At 33.7% G+C, this 19,036-nt stretch overlaps 1 long non-coding RNA gene across 1 annotated transcript; it reads right to left on the bottom strand.

The window, feature by feature from the left end:
• Positions 1–232: 232 nt before the first annotated feature.
• On the bottom strand, positions 233–2,278 carry LOC121219073 (uncharacterized). The gene is made up of 2 exons (XR_005915663.1): positions 1,321–2,278; positions 233–1,235 (listed from the first exon to the last, which is right to left on the bottom strand). It is a non-coding gene; the product is annotated as an uncharacterized lncRNA (long non-coding RNA).
• Positions 2,279–19,036: the final 16,758 nt, after the last annotated feature.

Below are 19,036 nucleotides of genomic sequence, written 5' to 3'. Positions count from 1 at the left end.
ATAGGGACTTGCGTTGTGTCCCAAAATGTCGTTCAAATTCCACCTGGATAAGGAAAAATATGGATATTCGGGAGAATGACGATCAACAGAGATTATGCGGGTACTATAGAAACCCAGAGCATACAAAGATGAAATGTTCTGTGTTGATGGGTACTTTAAGGCCTCATCGTCACTAGCCTTATTTACTTGCAGAGGATATAAAATTTATCACAATGCCTCCATTATTCTGGGGTACAAAATGTGTAGTTTCTTATTAACCTATGTACAACTTACATTAGAATGTAACAAACAGAAAGATATGAGTTACAATGAAAATTTGTGGTTTCTTTATTGATGTTATCTATATTTATATTGTAATAGATAAGGTAAAAAATACATCATCAGCGGCGTCAGGGAGAATGTGTGTCGCACGATGGTGGTTGACGGTTGCAAGGAGGATTTCTGTGTACAATTATTACCGAGGGCTCATAAACTAGTTCTCCCCATCGTTATCATTATGTTCGTCTTCACCCTCACCCTCATCGTCTCTATCTTCACCATCTTCACCATCATCTTCGTGTTCGTCTCCATATTCGCCTTCGTCGTTGTGTTCGTCTTCCTCTTCCACTTGGTCTCCATTTTCTTCTTCTGTTCTCAGTACGGTGCCGTTCTAGCCTCCCATCATGTATCTTCCACTCCAGCAGAAGATGGTTGCGTCGATAATCCACCTTGATAGAACAATGATGCAGTGGATGTTTGAGACACTATTGACATGTAAGTGTATGGTGTCCCAAAACCCGTATACATCGACATTGACTCGGGCATCGAAATTGACATCAACTGTTGGATCGATGTCGTTATCGTTTAATGGACATGCAGCGACATCTAACTCGACATATGTGACATAATCGAAGTTGGCATGGGAGCATAGAATATGGGGGATGTCGATGCCCCGAAATATGTACCTGCGGAAATAGAAGAACCAATGACGTGCAATACGGTGAAAAAACACGAGGTTAGTGAAATAACCAGGAATAAGTAAAGCTAATTGACTGGGATATTGCATAGGCATAGGCGGCGATTTTTCAGTTGGAGCTGATGACGAACCCATCGTGGGATCACGTTGGGCCCTATGCTGTTAGGGTAGTCGTCATTGCCTCTTCTGACGAAGTTACCTACTCCTCAACTCCACCAATAGTAGATACGGCTTGCCGACAACTCTGGACCACAATGTGAATCTAAACAAGTCACCGTGCCTGTGAGAAAAATGGTTTACAGATGGGTAAGAATTTCATCCTACGATCCCAAGCGTTGATTTTCACCTTGTTCGTGTATTTTCACCTTCGTGTACACTATCAACGACACCTTCATGTCCCACATCCTCCGATTGACCAACAATTCTTGCGGGATGCAAGATATGATATATGTGTTGGCATATAGCATCCATTCAAACTGAAGAGCACAATTGTAAATCATCTGCTTATTTATAATGACAAAAAATTATTTTAAAATATTAAAAAAAATTAAATTTAACTTAATTGAAAATAACAAAATTTTAAAATTTCGCCTTGCCATTACTACTTGAGCGGCAATGTGCTTCTCATCAAAATGAAATAGAGAAGTTTCCATTTGTGAAAACTTAATCTGAACAAATAAAATACGGAATAATAAAAAAAACTGATATTTTTAAACAAGAATATAAAAAAGTTTAGAACAAGAGCTTGAGAAACTTGAGAGAGTTGAGAGAATAGAAAGGTTTGAGAGAATAGGATGTGAATGAAGAAAAGTAAAACTGGGTGGTATTTATAGGGAAAAAATTTGGGCCGTTGGCTATTTAAATTTTTTTACAGTTAGGAATTGACTGTTGAGGAAAAGCGCGTCTAGCTGGTGCGCTTTCCTGTCAATTGTACAGAAAGTGAGCCTAGCTAGATGCATTTTCTTTTTCTTTCTCTAAAAGCAACCTACTTCCTTAATTTTTGAAAAAAATACCTAAAACCCTAATTTTAAAAAAATGGCTTATACCGCTAAATTATTCGCGTTAGACATACATATTTCTCTTTTTTTGTTTGTTTGTTTTCTTATATTTGACAGAGTAGGTCATTAATATTCAATCAGTCTATTTGATCTTTTTATTTCATTTAATAGTTTTCTTAATAATAATTCAAAATAATAGAATAAAATTTTAAAGTAAAATGATTCATAGGATGTTAGTAATGTTAGTAATAGAATTTTAAAATAATACATAATAACTAAATATAGCTTTAATTGAAATAATTGATTAAAGTTATAATGTTTTGGATTCAAATATTATCTTGTGCAAGTAGTTTTCTAGATTTTTTTATATAAAATGATAAAATTGTCTCAAAATAATATTTATTACTTTGTTAAAATAAAGTATTTTTAGTAACTTTATGAGTAAGTAGGGATTCAGGTGATGGGTGACACAAACTCAATAAAAATCTTAAATATAGTACAATATAGATAAATAAATATTAGATTATGACATATCCACTATGTGAGTAAAAAAATGTAAGAAATGTATTTATAAAAAATAATACTTTAGTTGAAATGTTCAAGTTAAGATATTGAAAATTTATTATTTTAGGTTCGTATCCCATCAAGTGCATTTTTCTAAATTTTACATAATTTAAAATGACAAAAAAGATCCTCATAGCATTGTTTTTATTGACTTAAGGGTTTAAAAAGCCCTCAAACTTTTTTTAAAAAAATTAATTAAGCCTGTGCTTCTTTTTTTTTTTGCACTCATTGGATACTTGAACTTTCAAAATGCATCAAAAAACCCTCAAACTTTTTCAAAAAAAGCAATTAAGCCCCTGCTTTTTTTTCCACTCAATTGGGTACTTGAACTGCCAAAATGCATAAAAAAGACCTTAAAAAATTAAAAAAAAAACAATTAAGCCATTGCTTTTTTTTGTTTTTTTGCACTCAATTGTCTAATGTATTAAAAAGGCCTTTTGATTTTAAACTTTAACCGTTGACTATTAAAGTTAACTACCCCTATTTTTTTTCAGTTAAAGCCACCTCGTGTCACAACCACTGCGTCAAATGTGACAACAAATTATAAAAAATAAAAATCAATTAAAGTTATAGAAATTATTAAACTTTAATAAAAATATAAAAAATATTTAAAATTTACTAAAAATTAGAAAAAATTATAAAATGCATAAAAAAGTGATATGATCTCGCCTCGGTGATGATTCGAGTCGTTTGTTGCCCGATTGTTAAAATGGAGAAATATCATTCAATTTGGAGTTTAATTGAATTTGGCTAAGTGCAGGCTTAAATGAAAGGTTTTCAAAGAGTTTTAGGATGGATTGAGGATAGGCTCGGCTAGATGTTGAAACAAATGGGAATAAAAAGAAGGGCTGAAATTTGCTAAGTGAAATGATGATGGAAATGGCTAGGTGAATGAGGATGGGGATTCGGCTAAGGTTTTGAGGCAAACAAATCAGAATGTTGGATAGAACGGAAAGTTGAGCTTAAGGACAAGAGTGAACCAATACTATGGAGAGTATTGACCCGAAATTTATACTTCACTTAAGGTGCTAAAAAGGACCTTGACCCGCTAACTATAAAGAGTTAGAAACCAAAGGTATCAAATGGTTGAACGCCACACTCGACATTGGAGTGATAAGTTCAAAAAAACAAGAAAGACGCCACTAGCAAGCTAGATATGTCTACTTGAGTCTTAAACGAATTTAGAGAGTTGAATAAACTCACAAATGAATTAAAATTCTTAACAATGTCAAGGTATATTGTCTAACCCGAAAATGATTACAAAGCAAACTATTTATAGCTAAATTCCTAAGATACCCGAACAGACATAAGTGAAATTAAATGGACAACTTCTAATCAGATTTAAATGAGCATTAAACTTTTAGCATCTTCCTAAAACATCCCATGAAGTCTCCAAGGTCAAATTAGCTTTAATTGAGTTGAAATGGAGCTGCACCTAGCTGAATACAACCAGCCAAAGGTGTGAACAGCCTTTAAGAAGCTGCCTTGGGTGGCCGAATAGTCATGAGCTTTAATGGGCAACTTGGGCACTTCAATGGACATACAAATGAATCAGCTGAATATGAGCAGCCATGGAGTGTGAAAGCTAAGAACCGATTATTCATGTGTGTGAAAAGATCCTTCAGCCAATTTGAACAAGTGTGAAAACACTTGGGCTGTTGATATGCACGAAAAGACAGCTTGGGAAGAGAAAACAGCAGCTCAATTGACCTTTGCTATAACCGAATAGTCTCAAGGTGTGAACATGATTAATCAGCTAAAGGAATAAGTGTGAAACACTTGATGCCTTGCTGAATCCCGAAATGGCTCTTGGGAGATGGTGTTCAGCTCATAATTGTGCCATACGAACAGCCAAAGGAAGTTTCCTAGCAGCAGCCAATGCGAACATCTTAATGCCATCCATTCATACTCCTACAAGACGAATTAAACACAACTTTAAACATATTTAATTTGTCTGAACTCAAACATGTAATTAAGATGTCTAAAGCTAAGACATATTAAAACAAATAATAACTAAGACTCAAATTAAATTCAACAGCAGCTAAGACAAATTAAATTCGGCTGGACAAAATTAATTGAAACATGAATTAAATTTGTCTAAACTTTAGACACATTTAATCACTTCTAATTTTAACATGTTCAGATTAACACATTTATTAACACTCATTTATTAACTTAAGCTAAGCTAACTAAATTAACTAAACACATTAATTTATGAGCTGGAACTAAATTAATTGACTTAGCTAAAGCATGAAATTATTCCAGCAACTAAAACGAATAAATTCAAAAGGATAAAATTGAGCTCAATAAGTTAGAATCGAGTTGAATTGAGCTCCATTGAGCTGGAATCGAACTAAGTCAGCTTGCAAGAGTTTGCAAGCCACACTTGGTGAGTTGGTCCAAGGCCGTTCTTGGGCGTGACCGTATCAAAAAGGCCTTTTAACCATTAACTTTAACTGTTGACCATTAAAGTTAACGATCCCCAAATTTTTTTTCTTTAGTTAAAACTATCACTTGTCGCAACACGGCGTAACATGTGGCGAAAAATGATAAAAAGATAAAAATCAATAAAAGTTATAGAAAAATTATAAAATGCTTCTTTTGTTATGATAAGTTTTATAATTCTTTTACGAATTTTTATATTTCTTTACATTTTTTATAATTTTCTTACGACTTTATAAAATTATATATATATTTCTACACTTTTCTATATTTTATAAATTTTTTTACGATTTTTATAAAATTTTACAATTTTTTATAAAAATTAAATATTTTTAATATTTTTAATTAAAATTTAATAAATTTTATTGATTTTTAGTTTTTTATCATTTTTTGCCACATGTCACACAGTGGTTGTGACATATGGTGACTTTAACTGAAAAAAATAGGGGCAGTTAGCTTTAATGGTTAACTGTTAAAATTAACGGTCAAAGGGCCTTTTTGATGTATTTTGGCAATTGAGTGCAAAAAAAAAACAGGGGCTTAATTGCTTTTTCGAAAAAGTTTGAGGGCCTTTTTGATACATTTTGGCAGTTCAAGTGCCCAACTGAGTGCAAAAAAACAAATGGCTTAATTGCTTTAAAAAAGTTTGAGGGCTTTTTTGATGCATTTTAAAAAAATCAAGTATCCAACTGAGTGCACAAAAAAAAACCGAGGCTTAATTGCTATTTTTAGAAAAAAAGTTTAAGGGCTTTTTACATCATTAAGCCTTTCTTATTTTATAAAAAGAAAGATTTTTGGTAAATTCTACACTGAGTTAGGACTCAGTTGAAGGGTAACACAAACTCAATAAGAATCTTAAATAGTAGTATCTACTAGTATTACATCCTCTACTAAGGCGCATTTGTTAAATTAAAAAAAAATTAAATGCTGAAAAAAATAAGTGTTGTAAAATTAATATAGAAAATTTAAGCACTAAATTTAAGTTATAAAATTGTTTTATATATTACTTAAAATTAAAGGGAATATAATTAAATTGTTTGATAAATAAAGATTTTAAATTATAAAAAATTATATTCAACAATTTATCCTTAAATTTTAAACATTTCACCTTATTCTAAACGAAAATCAAAATTTAAACATAAAATTTAATGGGATAATGCAAAATTAAAAATAAATAAAATAAAATAAAATAAAATTGAATTAATTGAAAATATTCTCCATTAAGTGATAAGTTGCTCTTATCTAATTATTATTTTCCACACTTTTTATAGAAAAATTCTATCAAACTATTTTTATTTTGGATTATGAAACATGTGTAAAAAATTAAATAATTGAAATATTTTCAATTAATTTAATTTTTCAATGGTTTATCGAATAAGACTAGTTTGGTGTCATGAGTCAACTGAATACCAACTCAATTGAGGAATAATGAAATACCCTTATTTTAGAAAGTAAATTATACTATTCTGAGAGTTTTTTTATCATCTTATATCTTTTATATAAAAAAATAAAAATATAAAAACACGTCATACTTTTATAGTTTCAACATTTGTAGTTTACTATTGAACTAAAAGCCTCATTTATTATTTATATCAAATTTTATAAATATATTCATTACATAGTTCTATTTTTTATCCACATTGTAAATGTATCATAATCTTATTTTATAAAAAAAGTTGTAAATTAAAACTTGATTCAAGGATAAGACCATAATTTTAAATGGTTGTTTGATGGCATTTTGATTTTTGTGGTCCTCCAATTTTATAAAGAAGTCATTTTAGTTTTTAAATTTATATTTTTTTGTCAAATCATTTCAAAATAGATTGTTACGTGGATGATACATTAACATTTGTTTATTTTTCTAAAATTTTAAAAATATTAAAATTTTTATAAGTTTTATAATGTTTTAATAATTTTAATGATCTTTAATTTTTTTTAAAAAAATCTTATAAATTTTTTGAATTCATAAAATTTTTAAAAAAATTTAAATATTAATGTGTCATTCACGTGTATATCATGTCAATAAAATTAGAACATGTCAACTTTTCATTTATTTCGAGATAATTTAATAAAATAAAATAAATTTAAAAATTAAAAAAACGAAAAATTAAATAAAAGATTAAAAAAATATTTTTAAATTAGAGTGTAAAATAATTCATTATTCCTTGTGTGTTGTGTGATTGATGAGATGGGAGAGGCATTTGCGGCTGTCCAAAAAGTACACGATTTGATGTGGGAGCGCGGCGCCCAAAACCTTAGTTGACAAAGCATATCGTGTTTGTGCTATGTACGCAAATTAAATTTTAATAAAAGTTATGACGGGAGATGTTTTATTTTTAAAAAATAATATTTTTATAGGATAAAATAGTATTAAACGATTATATAATAAAATCAATTAAAGTAACGTACAACCATTATAATCCGTTAAAATTAGATCTCGTACTAAAGATGATGACTTCTTAATTAGTTGTAGTGGCATGAAACTTGTAACAATACATTTGAATAAGTGATCGGTAATTTTATTATGAGTTTTTGAAATATAATAAATAGAAATCTTTCAATTTCGGTTCGTCAAACGATGTTTTATTTTTAAAAACCTAATATTAGCTTTAGTTTAATGTTACAATTGAATTCTTGAGTCTTAGTTACAAATTTTATGAATATATTGATTGATGATGCATTGCAAAAAAAAAAAAACAAATAAAATAGTATTTTTTAAAATTATTCAACGACTTTTTTATATATATATTCATAAAACAAGAATTCAACGGCTTTTAAACATGAGATGATGATACATGCATTAAAGCCCCAGCATGTGAAGTTCAGAAAACAACAAAAGTGCTCTCCCCTAAATCTGATTTATTTATAATTAACAATAGTCACAGTTGTTGAAGGTTATGATTATCATCCCACCATGAGAGGTTAATTTATTACTAGCCCTAGCGTCTAATATTGGCTTGGTTTCAAACATATCTTGATGGTCCCCTCACATGCCTAATTTATTCCTGCACAATTTAGTTGGTTTAGATTCATACGCCGGCAACCCGAATATGCTAAGCTTTTCTGATCATTTTGGAAGCATTTTTCCAATAATAAGTAAATTGTTTGGAAAAATATTTATGTAATAAATATATTTATAAAAAATTAAATGAGATTTTAGTTGCAATGAAAATTTAAAATATTAGGTTTAAATTTTATTAAGTGTAATTTTCTAGATTTTATATAAAATATAAAATAATAAAAATACTCTCATAGTAATGTTTGTTGTTTCAAAAAGAAAGGAATTTCGATAATTTTACAACTGAGTTATAACCCGATTAATGGGTGACACTAATTTAGTTCACCCTTTAAATAATAGAGTATATATTTTATTTTATTTTTGATACATATTACAAATTAATGAAAGAGGGGATGACAATAACATGATTTTAAAACCCTTTAAATAATAGTAGAGATTTTATTTATTAAATATAATTAGGTTTCAATATTTGAATTTTTAAAATTGCACAAATTAGATAATGAAACTCGTCGAAACCATTTTAAATTTGAAAAACGTGCAGGGATCGACTTTGAAAATAAAATGGGAGTCGCCACCGATATTTTATTGGGGTGTGATCGGTTCACCATCAAAAATGATTCTGGTCTGCGAAATTTTGAAAAAAATGGATTCGGGAATGGATTACGCACGAGGAAGGGTTAGCACCCTCGTAACGCCCAAAATTGGTACCGAATTGATTGTTTGATGTCTTGATGTTGAAACTTTGAAAAGATTTTAAAATACGATCCTTTGGTGGGAAAACTTGAATAAACTAAATTCAATGATAAGACGCACTTATTCCGCAGAAATAAATTGCCACACTTAGTGAGTTAGGGTGAAACAAATCAATCTTCGAAATTAGATTTGTCCCTTTTTTTTTAGAAAGTCATGTGTTTTAAGAAGGTTATTCGATTATTTAAGTTAATCGAGAAATCAAAATCCAGTAAGTTAGGGTTCAATTTCTCGAAATTCCTAAACATCAAACATTGCCTTTATTTTTTGGAAATCGAGACAACAAAATGCCACATCCAAGAAGTTAGGATCCAACATTTTGTAATCTTAAGAGCTTTATTTTAACAATTGTATGGTTTTAATAAAATAGATACTTGATGATATAAATTCATTGAGAAGAATTGAAGCCCAGTAAGTTAGGACACAATTCCCTCGAGAACTCATAAACACCAAGCCCTTTTTAGGAATTTGAAATAAAACGATTATCATGCTTTAATGAACTGCAATTTTTACAAACAACATAATTTGAATAGCAATATGTAAAGCAGGTGATGAATAACAAACCAAGTTTACAATATGCAACAACCAAACATATAATACATCAACACTAATAATTAAGTATCTAATAAATCAATAATCAATCTCATAAAGATATTTTTGAAAAAAAGATATTTAGAAATAATTTAATAATAAATAATTAAACTAAAGCAAGCAAAATAAATAACTTTCTTTGAGAAATAAGATACTTATGTATGAAAAGCGTATAAAATTTTATAAGTTGAAATCTATTATACTTTATATTTATTTATATACACCAAAACAATTCCATATAAATTATACATATAAATATAATAATCACGAGATATCATGGTGAAAATAAAATTTGGAACTATATTCTAAAATACATTATTGAGAAATATAAAGTAACATATCAAATTCTTAAAATATATTAAGTGTGATAAAATAAATAATAATGTATCAAATTGAATATAAAAAAATTAAAAAAAAATTTGTAAATTTAAAACATATTGATAATAATTTTAAAAGAATAGTGTATCGTATCTTAGAAATCATACTATTAATAGGTTTGAAAATAATATTAAGCCAATAGTAAAAATAATGCAAAAAAAAAATGAATATAATAACAGATTTATTCAAAAAACTTTGAAAGCAAAATAAAATATGAAGAAAACGTTTTGAAATTGAAAATAATAATCTATAAATTTTAAAACCAAAGTTTCAAATGAAAATAGAATAATAATAACAAGAAAAAAAATTAAATGATATACAATAGATTCAAAATATTGGTATATAATGGTTTTGAAAATAAAAAAAAAACTAAAATAATAATTCACTATAATTTAGACTATAATAATAGTAAACTTAAACACTATCAAAATAAATATTATAAAGAATATTAAATACTATAATATAAAAAATAGAATTAAAAAATAACGTTGGATTTTGAGAAAGAAAACTAAATTACTATTAAATTAAAAATTTATTTTAAAAATGAAGGACCAAGGACCAAATCAGCAATTATACGCAAACATTGAGATAATCCAAATCAATCACAGATACGGCATCGTTTGACCATGGGTTTAAATGAAAATAAAGTTAAATACGCGATGCAAATTACGAACAATTAAAGAAATTAAATCGCCATCCCAGTAAACGCACAGGGACCTATTAGACAAATAAACCAGACACCTATCACTCGTGGATCCTACCCGGACCGAGTCACCACTCGGGTCTGGATATTTAAATGGCGTCGTTTCGAAGTCATTGCACTGAATCCAAACGTCGTCGTGCTAGTCTCCGCCTTAAGAAGCCAAAAACCTAAAATCTTTTCATTTCCTAAAAACCTAAATTGAATCAGATGAAAGTTGCGCCGTTCTACACCGAAGACATATGAACGGTTCCTCATCCTAGCCCATACTCCGATGACGACGGAGAAGGCCAAGAATCCGTCATCAGGTACGTTTTCTCCTTTCTTTTACTGTTTCCTTCCTTAAGAAAATATTAACCAATGTGAAAGCGAAGAAAGAAAAAAAAAGAAAAAAAAAGGGAATCGAGAAGCAATCTGCAAAAGAAAAAAATGAAAGAAACCCAGAAAATCACATTTTGATATTTTTTCTTTGTATTCTGAATGCGTGTATGTAAAAAAATTACAAAGGTTTAGCCTTTTGTTTTATAGGCTGGAAAAAATAAAGATAAAACAACATCAAAAAATGAAATACAATTTTTCTCCTTTCCGCTGCGTTGTTTGGCTCTATTTGCAGGTACGGCATACGGCGAGGGACGTGGCATGTACGGAGGCGCAGACGTGGCACGTACGGAGGTGTGCGTGGCTGGGGAGAGCGATGCTGGAGGTCACTGTTGCGGCGCTCGTGCCATTTCCGAAACCCTAGGGTTTCTATTTGTTCTGGTTTTGGGCTAGGGGTATTCGGTTGCATTTTGGACCTGGTGATCCGGGTTTAGCCAATTGGGTCCAAGTTAGGATCCGTTTAGGTTTAGTTGACGGGTTTGGGGATCTGTTTACGTCGGGTTTAAGGTCTATTTCGGGTCTGGATTTAAATTTTGGGTGTTTTGAAATTGGGCCTCTGTAACTTGGGTTTGTAACTATGGACTGATGGACTTTTAATAATTTTTGTTTTTATTTTTATTTTTTAAATATTTTTTTGTTTATTTATTTCTGATTTGGGCTGGGACAATTTTGGTTATTACAGTTGCCCTTCTTTGCTCATTGTCGTGTAACTGGAATGAAGCAAAGACTAAGAAATGACCAATTTTGCCCGGCCGAGCTTGGACCTTGGTGCTCTTCTTCTTCAAGTAGCCTCATCCCATCCTACTGCATCTTCAGAGATATAAGAATTGATGCTTCGATCCACTCCATTGCAATGTGAGGGAAATATGATTTGTAACTCGTAACTTTAATCTGCTTAACTATGATGTTGGGGAAGTAAGATTCGTTGTTGAAGCTTCAAGCTGTTCTACTACACTGCTAGGGAAGTAAGATTTGCTATTCTCAGTCTGCCCCATTGCAACTTTAGGGGGATAAGACTTGCTTTCTTAGTCTGCTCTGTTGCAACCTCAGGGAAATAAGAACTGATGCGATCCACTCTACTGCGACTTCATAGAGATAAGATCTATTATTTGAATCCGCTCCACTGCAACTTCAGGGAAATGGGATTATTGGCTTTAATCTACTCCACTGCAAACTCAGAGAGATAAGATTCACCATCTTCAGTCTGCCCCACTTCAACTTCAGGGGGATAAGACTTACTTTCTCAGTCTGCTCCGCTGCAACCTCAAGGAGATAAGACCTGATGCGGTCCACTCTATTGCAACTTCAGAGAGATAGGATCTATTATTTGAATCCGCTCCACTGCAACTTCAGGGAGACGGGATTACTGGCTTTAATCTACTCCACTGTAAACTCAGAGAGATAAGATTCACCATCTTCAGTCTGCCCCACTTCAACTTCAGGGGGATAAGACTTGCTTTCTTAGTCTGCTCCGTTGCAACCTCAGGGAAATAAGACCTGATGCGATCTACTCTACTGCAACTTCAGAGAGATAGGATCTATTATTTGAATCCGCTCCACTGCAACTTTAGGGAGATTGGATTACTGGCTTTAATCTACTCCACTGTAAACTCAGGGAGATAAGATTCACCATCTTCAGTCTGCCCCACTTTAACTTCAAGGGGATAAGACTTGCTTTCTCAGTCTGCTCCACTGCAACCTTAGGGAGATAAGAATTGATGCGATCTACTCTACTGCAACTTCAGAGAGATAAGATTTGTTGTTTTAATCCGCTCCACTGCAACTTCAGAGAGATAGGATTAGCGGCTTCAATCTGCTCCACTGCAACCTCAGGGAGATAAGATTTGCCATCTTCGATCTGTTCCACTTCAAATTCAAGGGGATAAGACTTACTTTCTCAGTCTGCTCCGCTGCAAGCTCAGGGAGATAAGACCTGATGCGATCCACTCTACTGCAACTTCAGAGAGATAGGATCTATTATTTGAATCCGCTCTACTGCAACTTCAGGGAGATGGGATTACTGACTTTAATCTACTCCACTGCAAACTCATGAAGATAAGATTCACCATCTTTAGTCTGCCCCACTTCAACTTTAGGGGGATAAGACTTGCTTTCTCAGTCTGCTCCGCTGCAACCTCAGGGAGATAAGACCTGATGCGATCTACTCTACTGCAACTTCAGAGAGATAAGATCTATTGTTTTAATTCGCTCCACTGCAACTTCAGAGAGATAGGATTAGCGGCTTCAATTTGCTCCACTGCAACCTCAGGAAGATAAGATTTGCCATCTTCGATCTGCTCTACTACTACTTAGGGAGATAAGATCTGCTTCTTCGGTCTACTCCGCTGTAACTTCAGGGAGATAAGACCTGATGCGATCTACTCTACTGTAACTTCAGAGAGATAAGATCTGTTATTTCAAGCCGCTCCACTACAACTTCAGGAAGATAGGATTATTGGCATCAATCTGCTCCACTGCAACCTCAGGGAGATAGGATTTTCCATCTTCGATCTACTCCACTCTTGCTTAGGGAGATAAGATCTACTATTCTTCGGTCTACTCCGCTGCAACTTCAGGGAGATAAGACCTGATGTGATCAACGATCTGTTCCTAAGGGAACATGACCTATTTAATGAATCTAATTATGCCTAATGATTAGGATGGTATGATCAAAATGAATCAAATGCTCCTAACTAGACATATGTGAATGGTGTTTGCATGAATGCAAGATGCTGCTATTTGAGAATGATCCCTTTTTATCACTTAGGTTATCAATACTCAAAGTTTATTAAGGCCTTGTCACGGCCGTGTTTTAACACCTTCCTTCTTGGTTGGCACCCTCAATGAAACACTTAATTAAATTGCCCCCACTGTAAACCTCCAAGTTCGATCCACCGGGTCTCGAAAAGATGTATCTTCATTCAATATGCAACTCAAAAATGAGGAGATCTGGTCTTTTATCAATCCTTTCCTATCGCAATTTAAAGGATACCAAACGTGTAATTCTTTGATTTTCATACCAATCTCAAAGTGTCATATTAAATATTTATGCACGAAGATTTTTTTTTCAAAGAGATCTCTTCTTACTAACTCATAATTAGCTGACATTTTGTTCAATCAATGTTTCCGTCAACAAAATTCAAAAGGTATTGTCTTAATTCAGACTTTTCCTTCTTAGATTTCTATCCTTTAAACTTGGTTCATTCTAAACAATAGTCCTGTTTCAGGTTACTGTATTATTTAGAAACTTTTTCAGAGTAATATGCAAAACTTCCCTTATGAAAGTTTTATTAGTCCATTAATCATTATTCCAATGCCATATGCTTGCAAAAAGGTCATAACAATGGCCAAGAATAAAGTCAATTTTTGAGCATTACTCGAGAGAAATAAAATATTGAAAAGTGAAAGGAGAATAACAAAGAAGTTGATTGAGAATATTTATCTTGGAAAAAGAAAAAGGTATTTCAAGAACAACACATTCAATATAAATAGTATAAGAACTGGGTGCCCCAGTTATCGCAGCTTGAATTTCTCTATACAAACTTTCTGAAAACCATTTTGAGTTTGACATATGTTTAGGAGATCTGCAGTACTCTTTCAATGCTCCAAGATATCGCATACCCTTTCCTGTTGATTTAGGTGTACCAATCTAATCAAAATTTGAGCAGCTTAAATCTCCTCTTGCCCCATTTCGATCAATATTTGAGCCACCCTTTTCGGGTTTTCGACTCAAATCCCCTTTGGTCTCAAGGCGCCCTTTGCGGGTTTTCACCTTGGCCTCTTCATTTTTTTTAGGAACCCAAGCGCCCTTTGCGGGTTTTCACTTTGATTCCCTTTTCTTTCAAGTGAAGTATTTCTTGACTGAGTCTGCGTTTACAGGATTTGGCAAACTTTTACCATCCATATCACTTAGGATCAAAGCTCCACCAGAAAAGGCCTTCTTTACAACATAAGGACCCTCCCAATTTGGCATCCATTTTCCTCTAAAGTCTTTTTGCGTAGGAAGAATCTTTTTCAACACCAAGTCTCCTTTACGAAATTCTCTAGGGTGAACCTTTTTATTATAGGCGCGCATCATTCGTTTCTGGTACATCTGCCCGTGGCGAATAGCTCTTAACCTCTTTTCTTCTATTAGGTTCAACTGATCTTACCAAGATTGGACCCATTCGGCTTCGTCCAACTGTAGTTCAGATAACACCCGTAGAGAAGGGATCTCAACTTCAATGGGTAATACTGCCTCCATTCCATAAACTAGAGAAAAAGGTATTGCGCCGGTAGAAGTTTTAGTAGATATTCAATAGGCATGGAGAGCAAATGATAACTTCTCGTGCCAATCCTTGTAAGTTTCAGTCATTTTCCCCACAATTTTCTTAATATTTTTGTTGGCCGCCTCCACTGCACCATTCATTTTTGGACGATACGGCGATTAGTTATGATGTTTGATTTTAAATTGGCTGCAAACTTCAGCTATTGTGCTGTTGTTCAAATTCAACGCATTGTCGGATATAATTTTCTCATGCATTCCATATCTACAAATGATCTCATTTTTTAAGAATTTGCTTACTACTGACTTCGTAACATTTGAGTATGAAGCAACTTCCACCCACTTGGTAAAGTAATCAATGACCACGAAGATGAAGCGATGCCCATTAGAAGCCTTTGGTGATATTGGCCCAATAACATCCATACCCCATATGGAAAACGGCCAAGGAGAGGTCATGACGTGAAGAGGTGAAGGAGACGCGTGTATTTTGTCTCCGTAAATTTGGCATTTGTGGCACTTCTTGGCATAATCAATGCAACTCCTTCCATGGTGGACCAATAGTAATCGAATCTCAAGATCCGTTTGGCCATTGTGACACCATTGGCGTGCGTCCCACAAATACCCTCATGGACTTCCTCCAAAATTTTCTTGGCTTCTACGGCATCCACACATCTTAACAGCACTTGATCCTTCCTTCTTTTGTACAACACTTCCCCATCTAAGACATATTCAATGGCTATCCTTCTTAGAGTTCTCTTGTCATTCTCTGTTGCTTGATTAGGCTACTCCTGATTCTTCAAATACTGTAGTATACTCTGATACCAAGGATGATCATCTTTTATCTCCTCGATACTGTAGCAATGAGCTAGGGTCTCATAGATACTCATCTGAATAGGCCTCATTACCTCAAGTCTGTTCACCTGAATCATCGAAGCTAGAGTAGCTAGTGGATCAGCCATTTGGTTTTCCTCTCATGGGAGGTAACAGAAAGTGATGTCATCAAACTCATCAATTAATTTAAGAACCAGCTTTCTATAGCTGATCAACTTAGGGTCTCTAGTTTCCCATTCCCCTTAGAGTTGGTATATCACCAATACGGAATCCCCGTATACTCTTAGCACCTTGACGTTTCGTTCAATGGCTGCACGAATGCCCATAATGTATGCTTCATATTCTACCATATTATTTGGGCAATCAAAGTCCAACTTGCTAGCAACAGGGTAATGATCTCCACTTGGGGATACCAAGACTGCCCCAATTCCATTACTCGTAGCATTTGAAGCTCCATCGAAATTTAGCCTCCATACGTGATCCATTTGAGGATTTTCTTCAGTGTTTGCCACATACATCAAGTCTTCATTTGGAAAATCGAAGTTCAGAGACTCATAGTCCTCCAAGGCTCTACTAGCTAGGAAGTCAACTATTGCACTTCCCTTTACGGCCTTCTAACTTACATATATTATGTCAAATTCAGAGAGCAGGATCTGTCATCTAGCCATTCTCCCATTTAAAGCAGTTGATTCCATCATATACTTTAAATGATCCAATTTTGAAATCAACCAAGTCGTATGATACAACATATACTGCCTTAGTCTTCGAGTTACCCAGATTAAAGCATAACACAACTTCTCAATTGATGAGTATCTCATTTCACAATCAGTGAATTTCTTGCTGAGATAGTATATTGCCCTTTCTTTCTTTCCCGTTTCATCATGTTGGCCCAATATGCATCCCATGGAATTCTCGAACACCGGTAGATACAGTATCAATGGCCTATCTGGACTTGGCGGTGATAGTACTGGAGTATTAGCCAAGTATTACTTTATCTTGTCAAAAGCCCTCTGACATTCCTCATCCCATTCACTTGGATTATGTTTCTTCAGAAGGCGAAATACTGGATCACATTTCTCCGTCAGTTGTGAAATGAACCGAGCAATGTAATTCAATCTCCCTAAGAAACCTCGAACTTCCTTCTGAGTGCATGGAGGAGGTAAATCTCGTATTGCTTTAACTTTATCTGGATCATCCTCAATCCCCTTTTTTGCTGACTATGAAGCCTAATAACTTTCCTGATCTAGCTCCAAATATGCATTTTGTTGGATTGAGCTTGAGTTGAAATTTTCTCAATCTTGAAAATAATTTTCTCAAGACTTGAACATGTTCTTCTTCAGTTCTAGACTTTGCAATCATATCATCAATATAGACTTCGATCTCCTTATGCATCATGTCATGAAACAAAGTCACCATGGCCCTTTGATACATTGCCCCTGCATTCTTCAATCCAAAGGGCATTACTTTGTAACAAAATGTTCCCCATAAGGTAATGAATGTGGTTTTCCCCATATCTTCGGGATGCATCTTTATTTGATTGTATCCAGAAAAGCCATCCATGAAAGAAAATAATGAGTAGCCTGCTGTATTATCTACCAAAGTGTCAATGTGAGGCAACGAAAAATTGTCTTTTGGACTGGCTTTGTTCAAGTCCTTGTAATCCACACACATTCATACTTTTCCATCCTTTTTGGGATCAGGGATGATGTTTGCTACCCATTCTGAATACTTGACCTCTTGTAAGAACCCAGCATTAAACTGCCTTTTGACTTCTTCTTTTATTTTTAGCACAATATCAGGTCTCATTCTCGTGAGCTTCTACTGAACTGGTTGACAATCTTCTTTTATAGGCAGACGATGTACCACAATGCTAGTACTTAGCCCGGGCATATCTTAGTATGACCACGCGAAAACATCTTTGAACTCTTGGAGCAATTCAATGAGGTCTTGTTTTGTCTTTGCGGTGATTTTAGTTCCAATTTTCACCTCTTTTCCTTCCTCTAGGCTCACGATTTCCAATGATTCCTTATAAGGTAGGATCTGTCTATCCTCTTGTTCCATGATTCTCAACAAGTCCGGAGATACACCACAGTCTTCGTCATTTTCAAAGTCATAAGATCCCTCTAAACACATTTCTTGCTCAAAAAGAGGCTCCGTGTTTGAAGCAGCGTCACTCATGTCATTGATATCTGAGGACCTATGAGGGAATATATCAAAGAATATACAAAGAATATATAAATTTATGAATAATTATTTGTACAATAAGGTTACAAATGAAAGAATTATTTGGAAGACAATTAATCAAATGGAAAATATTTACTTGCATGGAAGGAATAAAAGAATAATTGCTCGAAATGAATGTAAAGATATATTTTATTAGAATAATGATATTCAGGCTCAAGCCTATTTCACAAAGGTTTTCCTATCATTTCTAGGCCTAAAACAACAAGAATGTTCTGAGCATTACTCTAAATAAGCCCTAAAGACTACAGGGATTTCTTCCGCAATCCAATTGTTTAGCTCGCTCCCAGGTTCGTAAGGGTAGATCTCCAACAAGGCCCTTTTTTCCGTTGTTTCTATAGCATTGGTATGAACATTTTCTAGTATTTCTTCAATACCTTCCTTTCTGGACACTCCTCGCTTAGGATAAATAAACCCACCCGACACAAAGGAAGGGAAAGGTCAAAGGCTCCCACTTGACTTCATCTTCGCTCAAACGTGCCCTTCTTCTATCTTATCTTTTCTCCACTTCTTTCTTCTTCTGCTTCATGTATGGCTTGTATCCTAAGTCAAAACTATCGAAATTTTCCTTCAGCATTGGTGCTTCAATCCTTCCTTGAAGATATTTTCCCAATCCTTTCCCTGGTGAGACTCCTCTTCCTATCATCAATTGCAACCCCCACGTTCACAAATTCTAATGACCGAAAAGAACATTCCACTGCCTCATCATTGATTTCCACATAAGGTGCATCACCAGTTACCGTTGCGATGATATCTTCCTCCGCATTTATTGTTATCAACCGACCCTCTAACACTAACTTCACCTTCTGATGTAGTGATGAAGGTACTACCCCGGCTGAGTGTATCCATGGTCTCCCCAATAAACAGTTGTAGGAAGGCTTAATATCCATTATCAGGAAGTCCACCTCATAAGTAGTTGGGCCAA

Source organism: Gossypium hirsutum, chromosome D07, assembly GCF_007990345.1.
Source record: "Gossypium hirsutum isolate 1008001.06 chromosome D07, Gossypium_hirsutum_v2.1, whole genome shotgun sequence".
Classification (NCBI taxonomy): domain Eukaryota; kingdom Viridiplantae; phylum Streptophyta; class Magnoliopsida; order Malvales; family Malvaceae; genus Gossypium; species Gossypium hirsutum.
The sequence above is the reverse complement of the archived record's forward strand: the minus strand, read 5'-3'. Positions and strand labels throughout refer to the sequence as shown.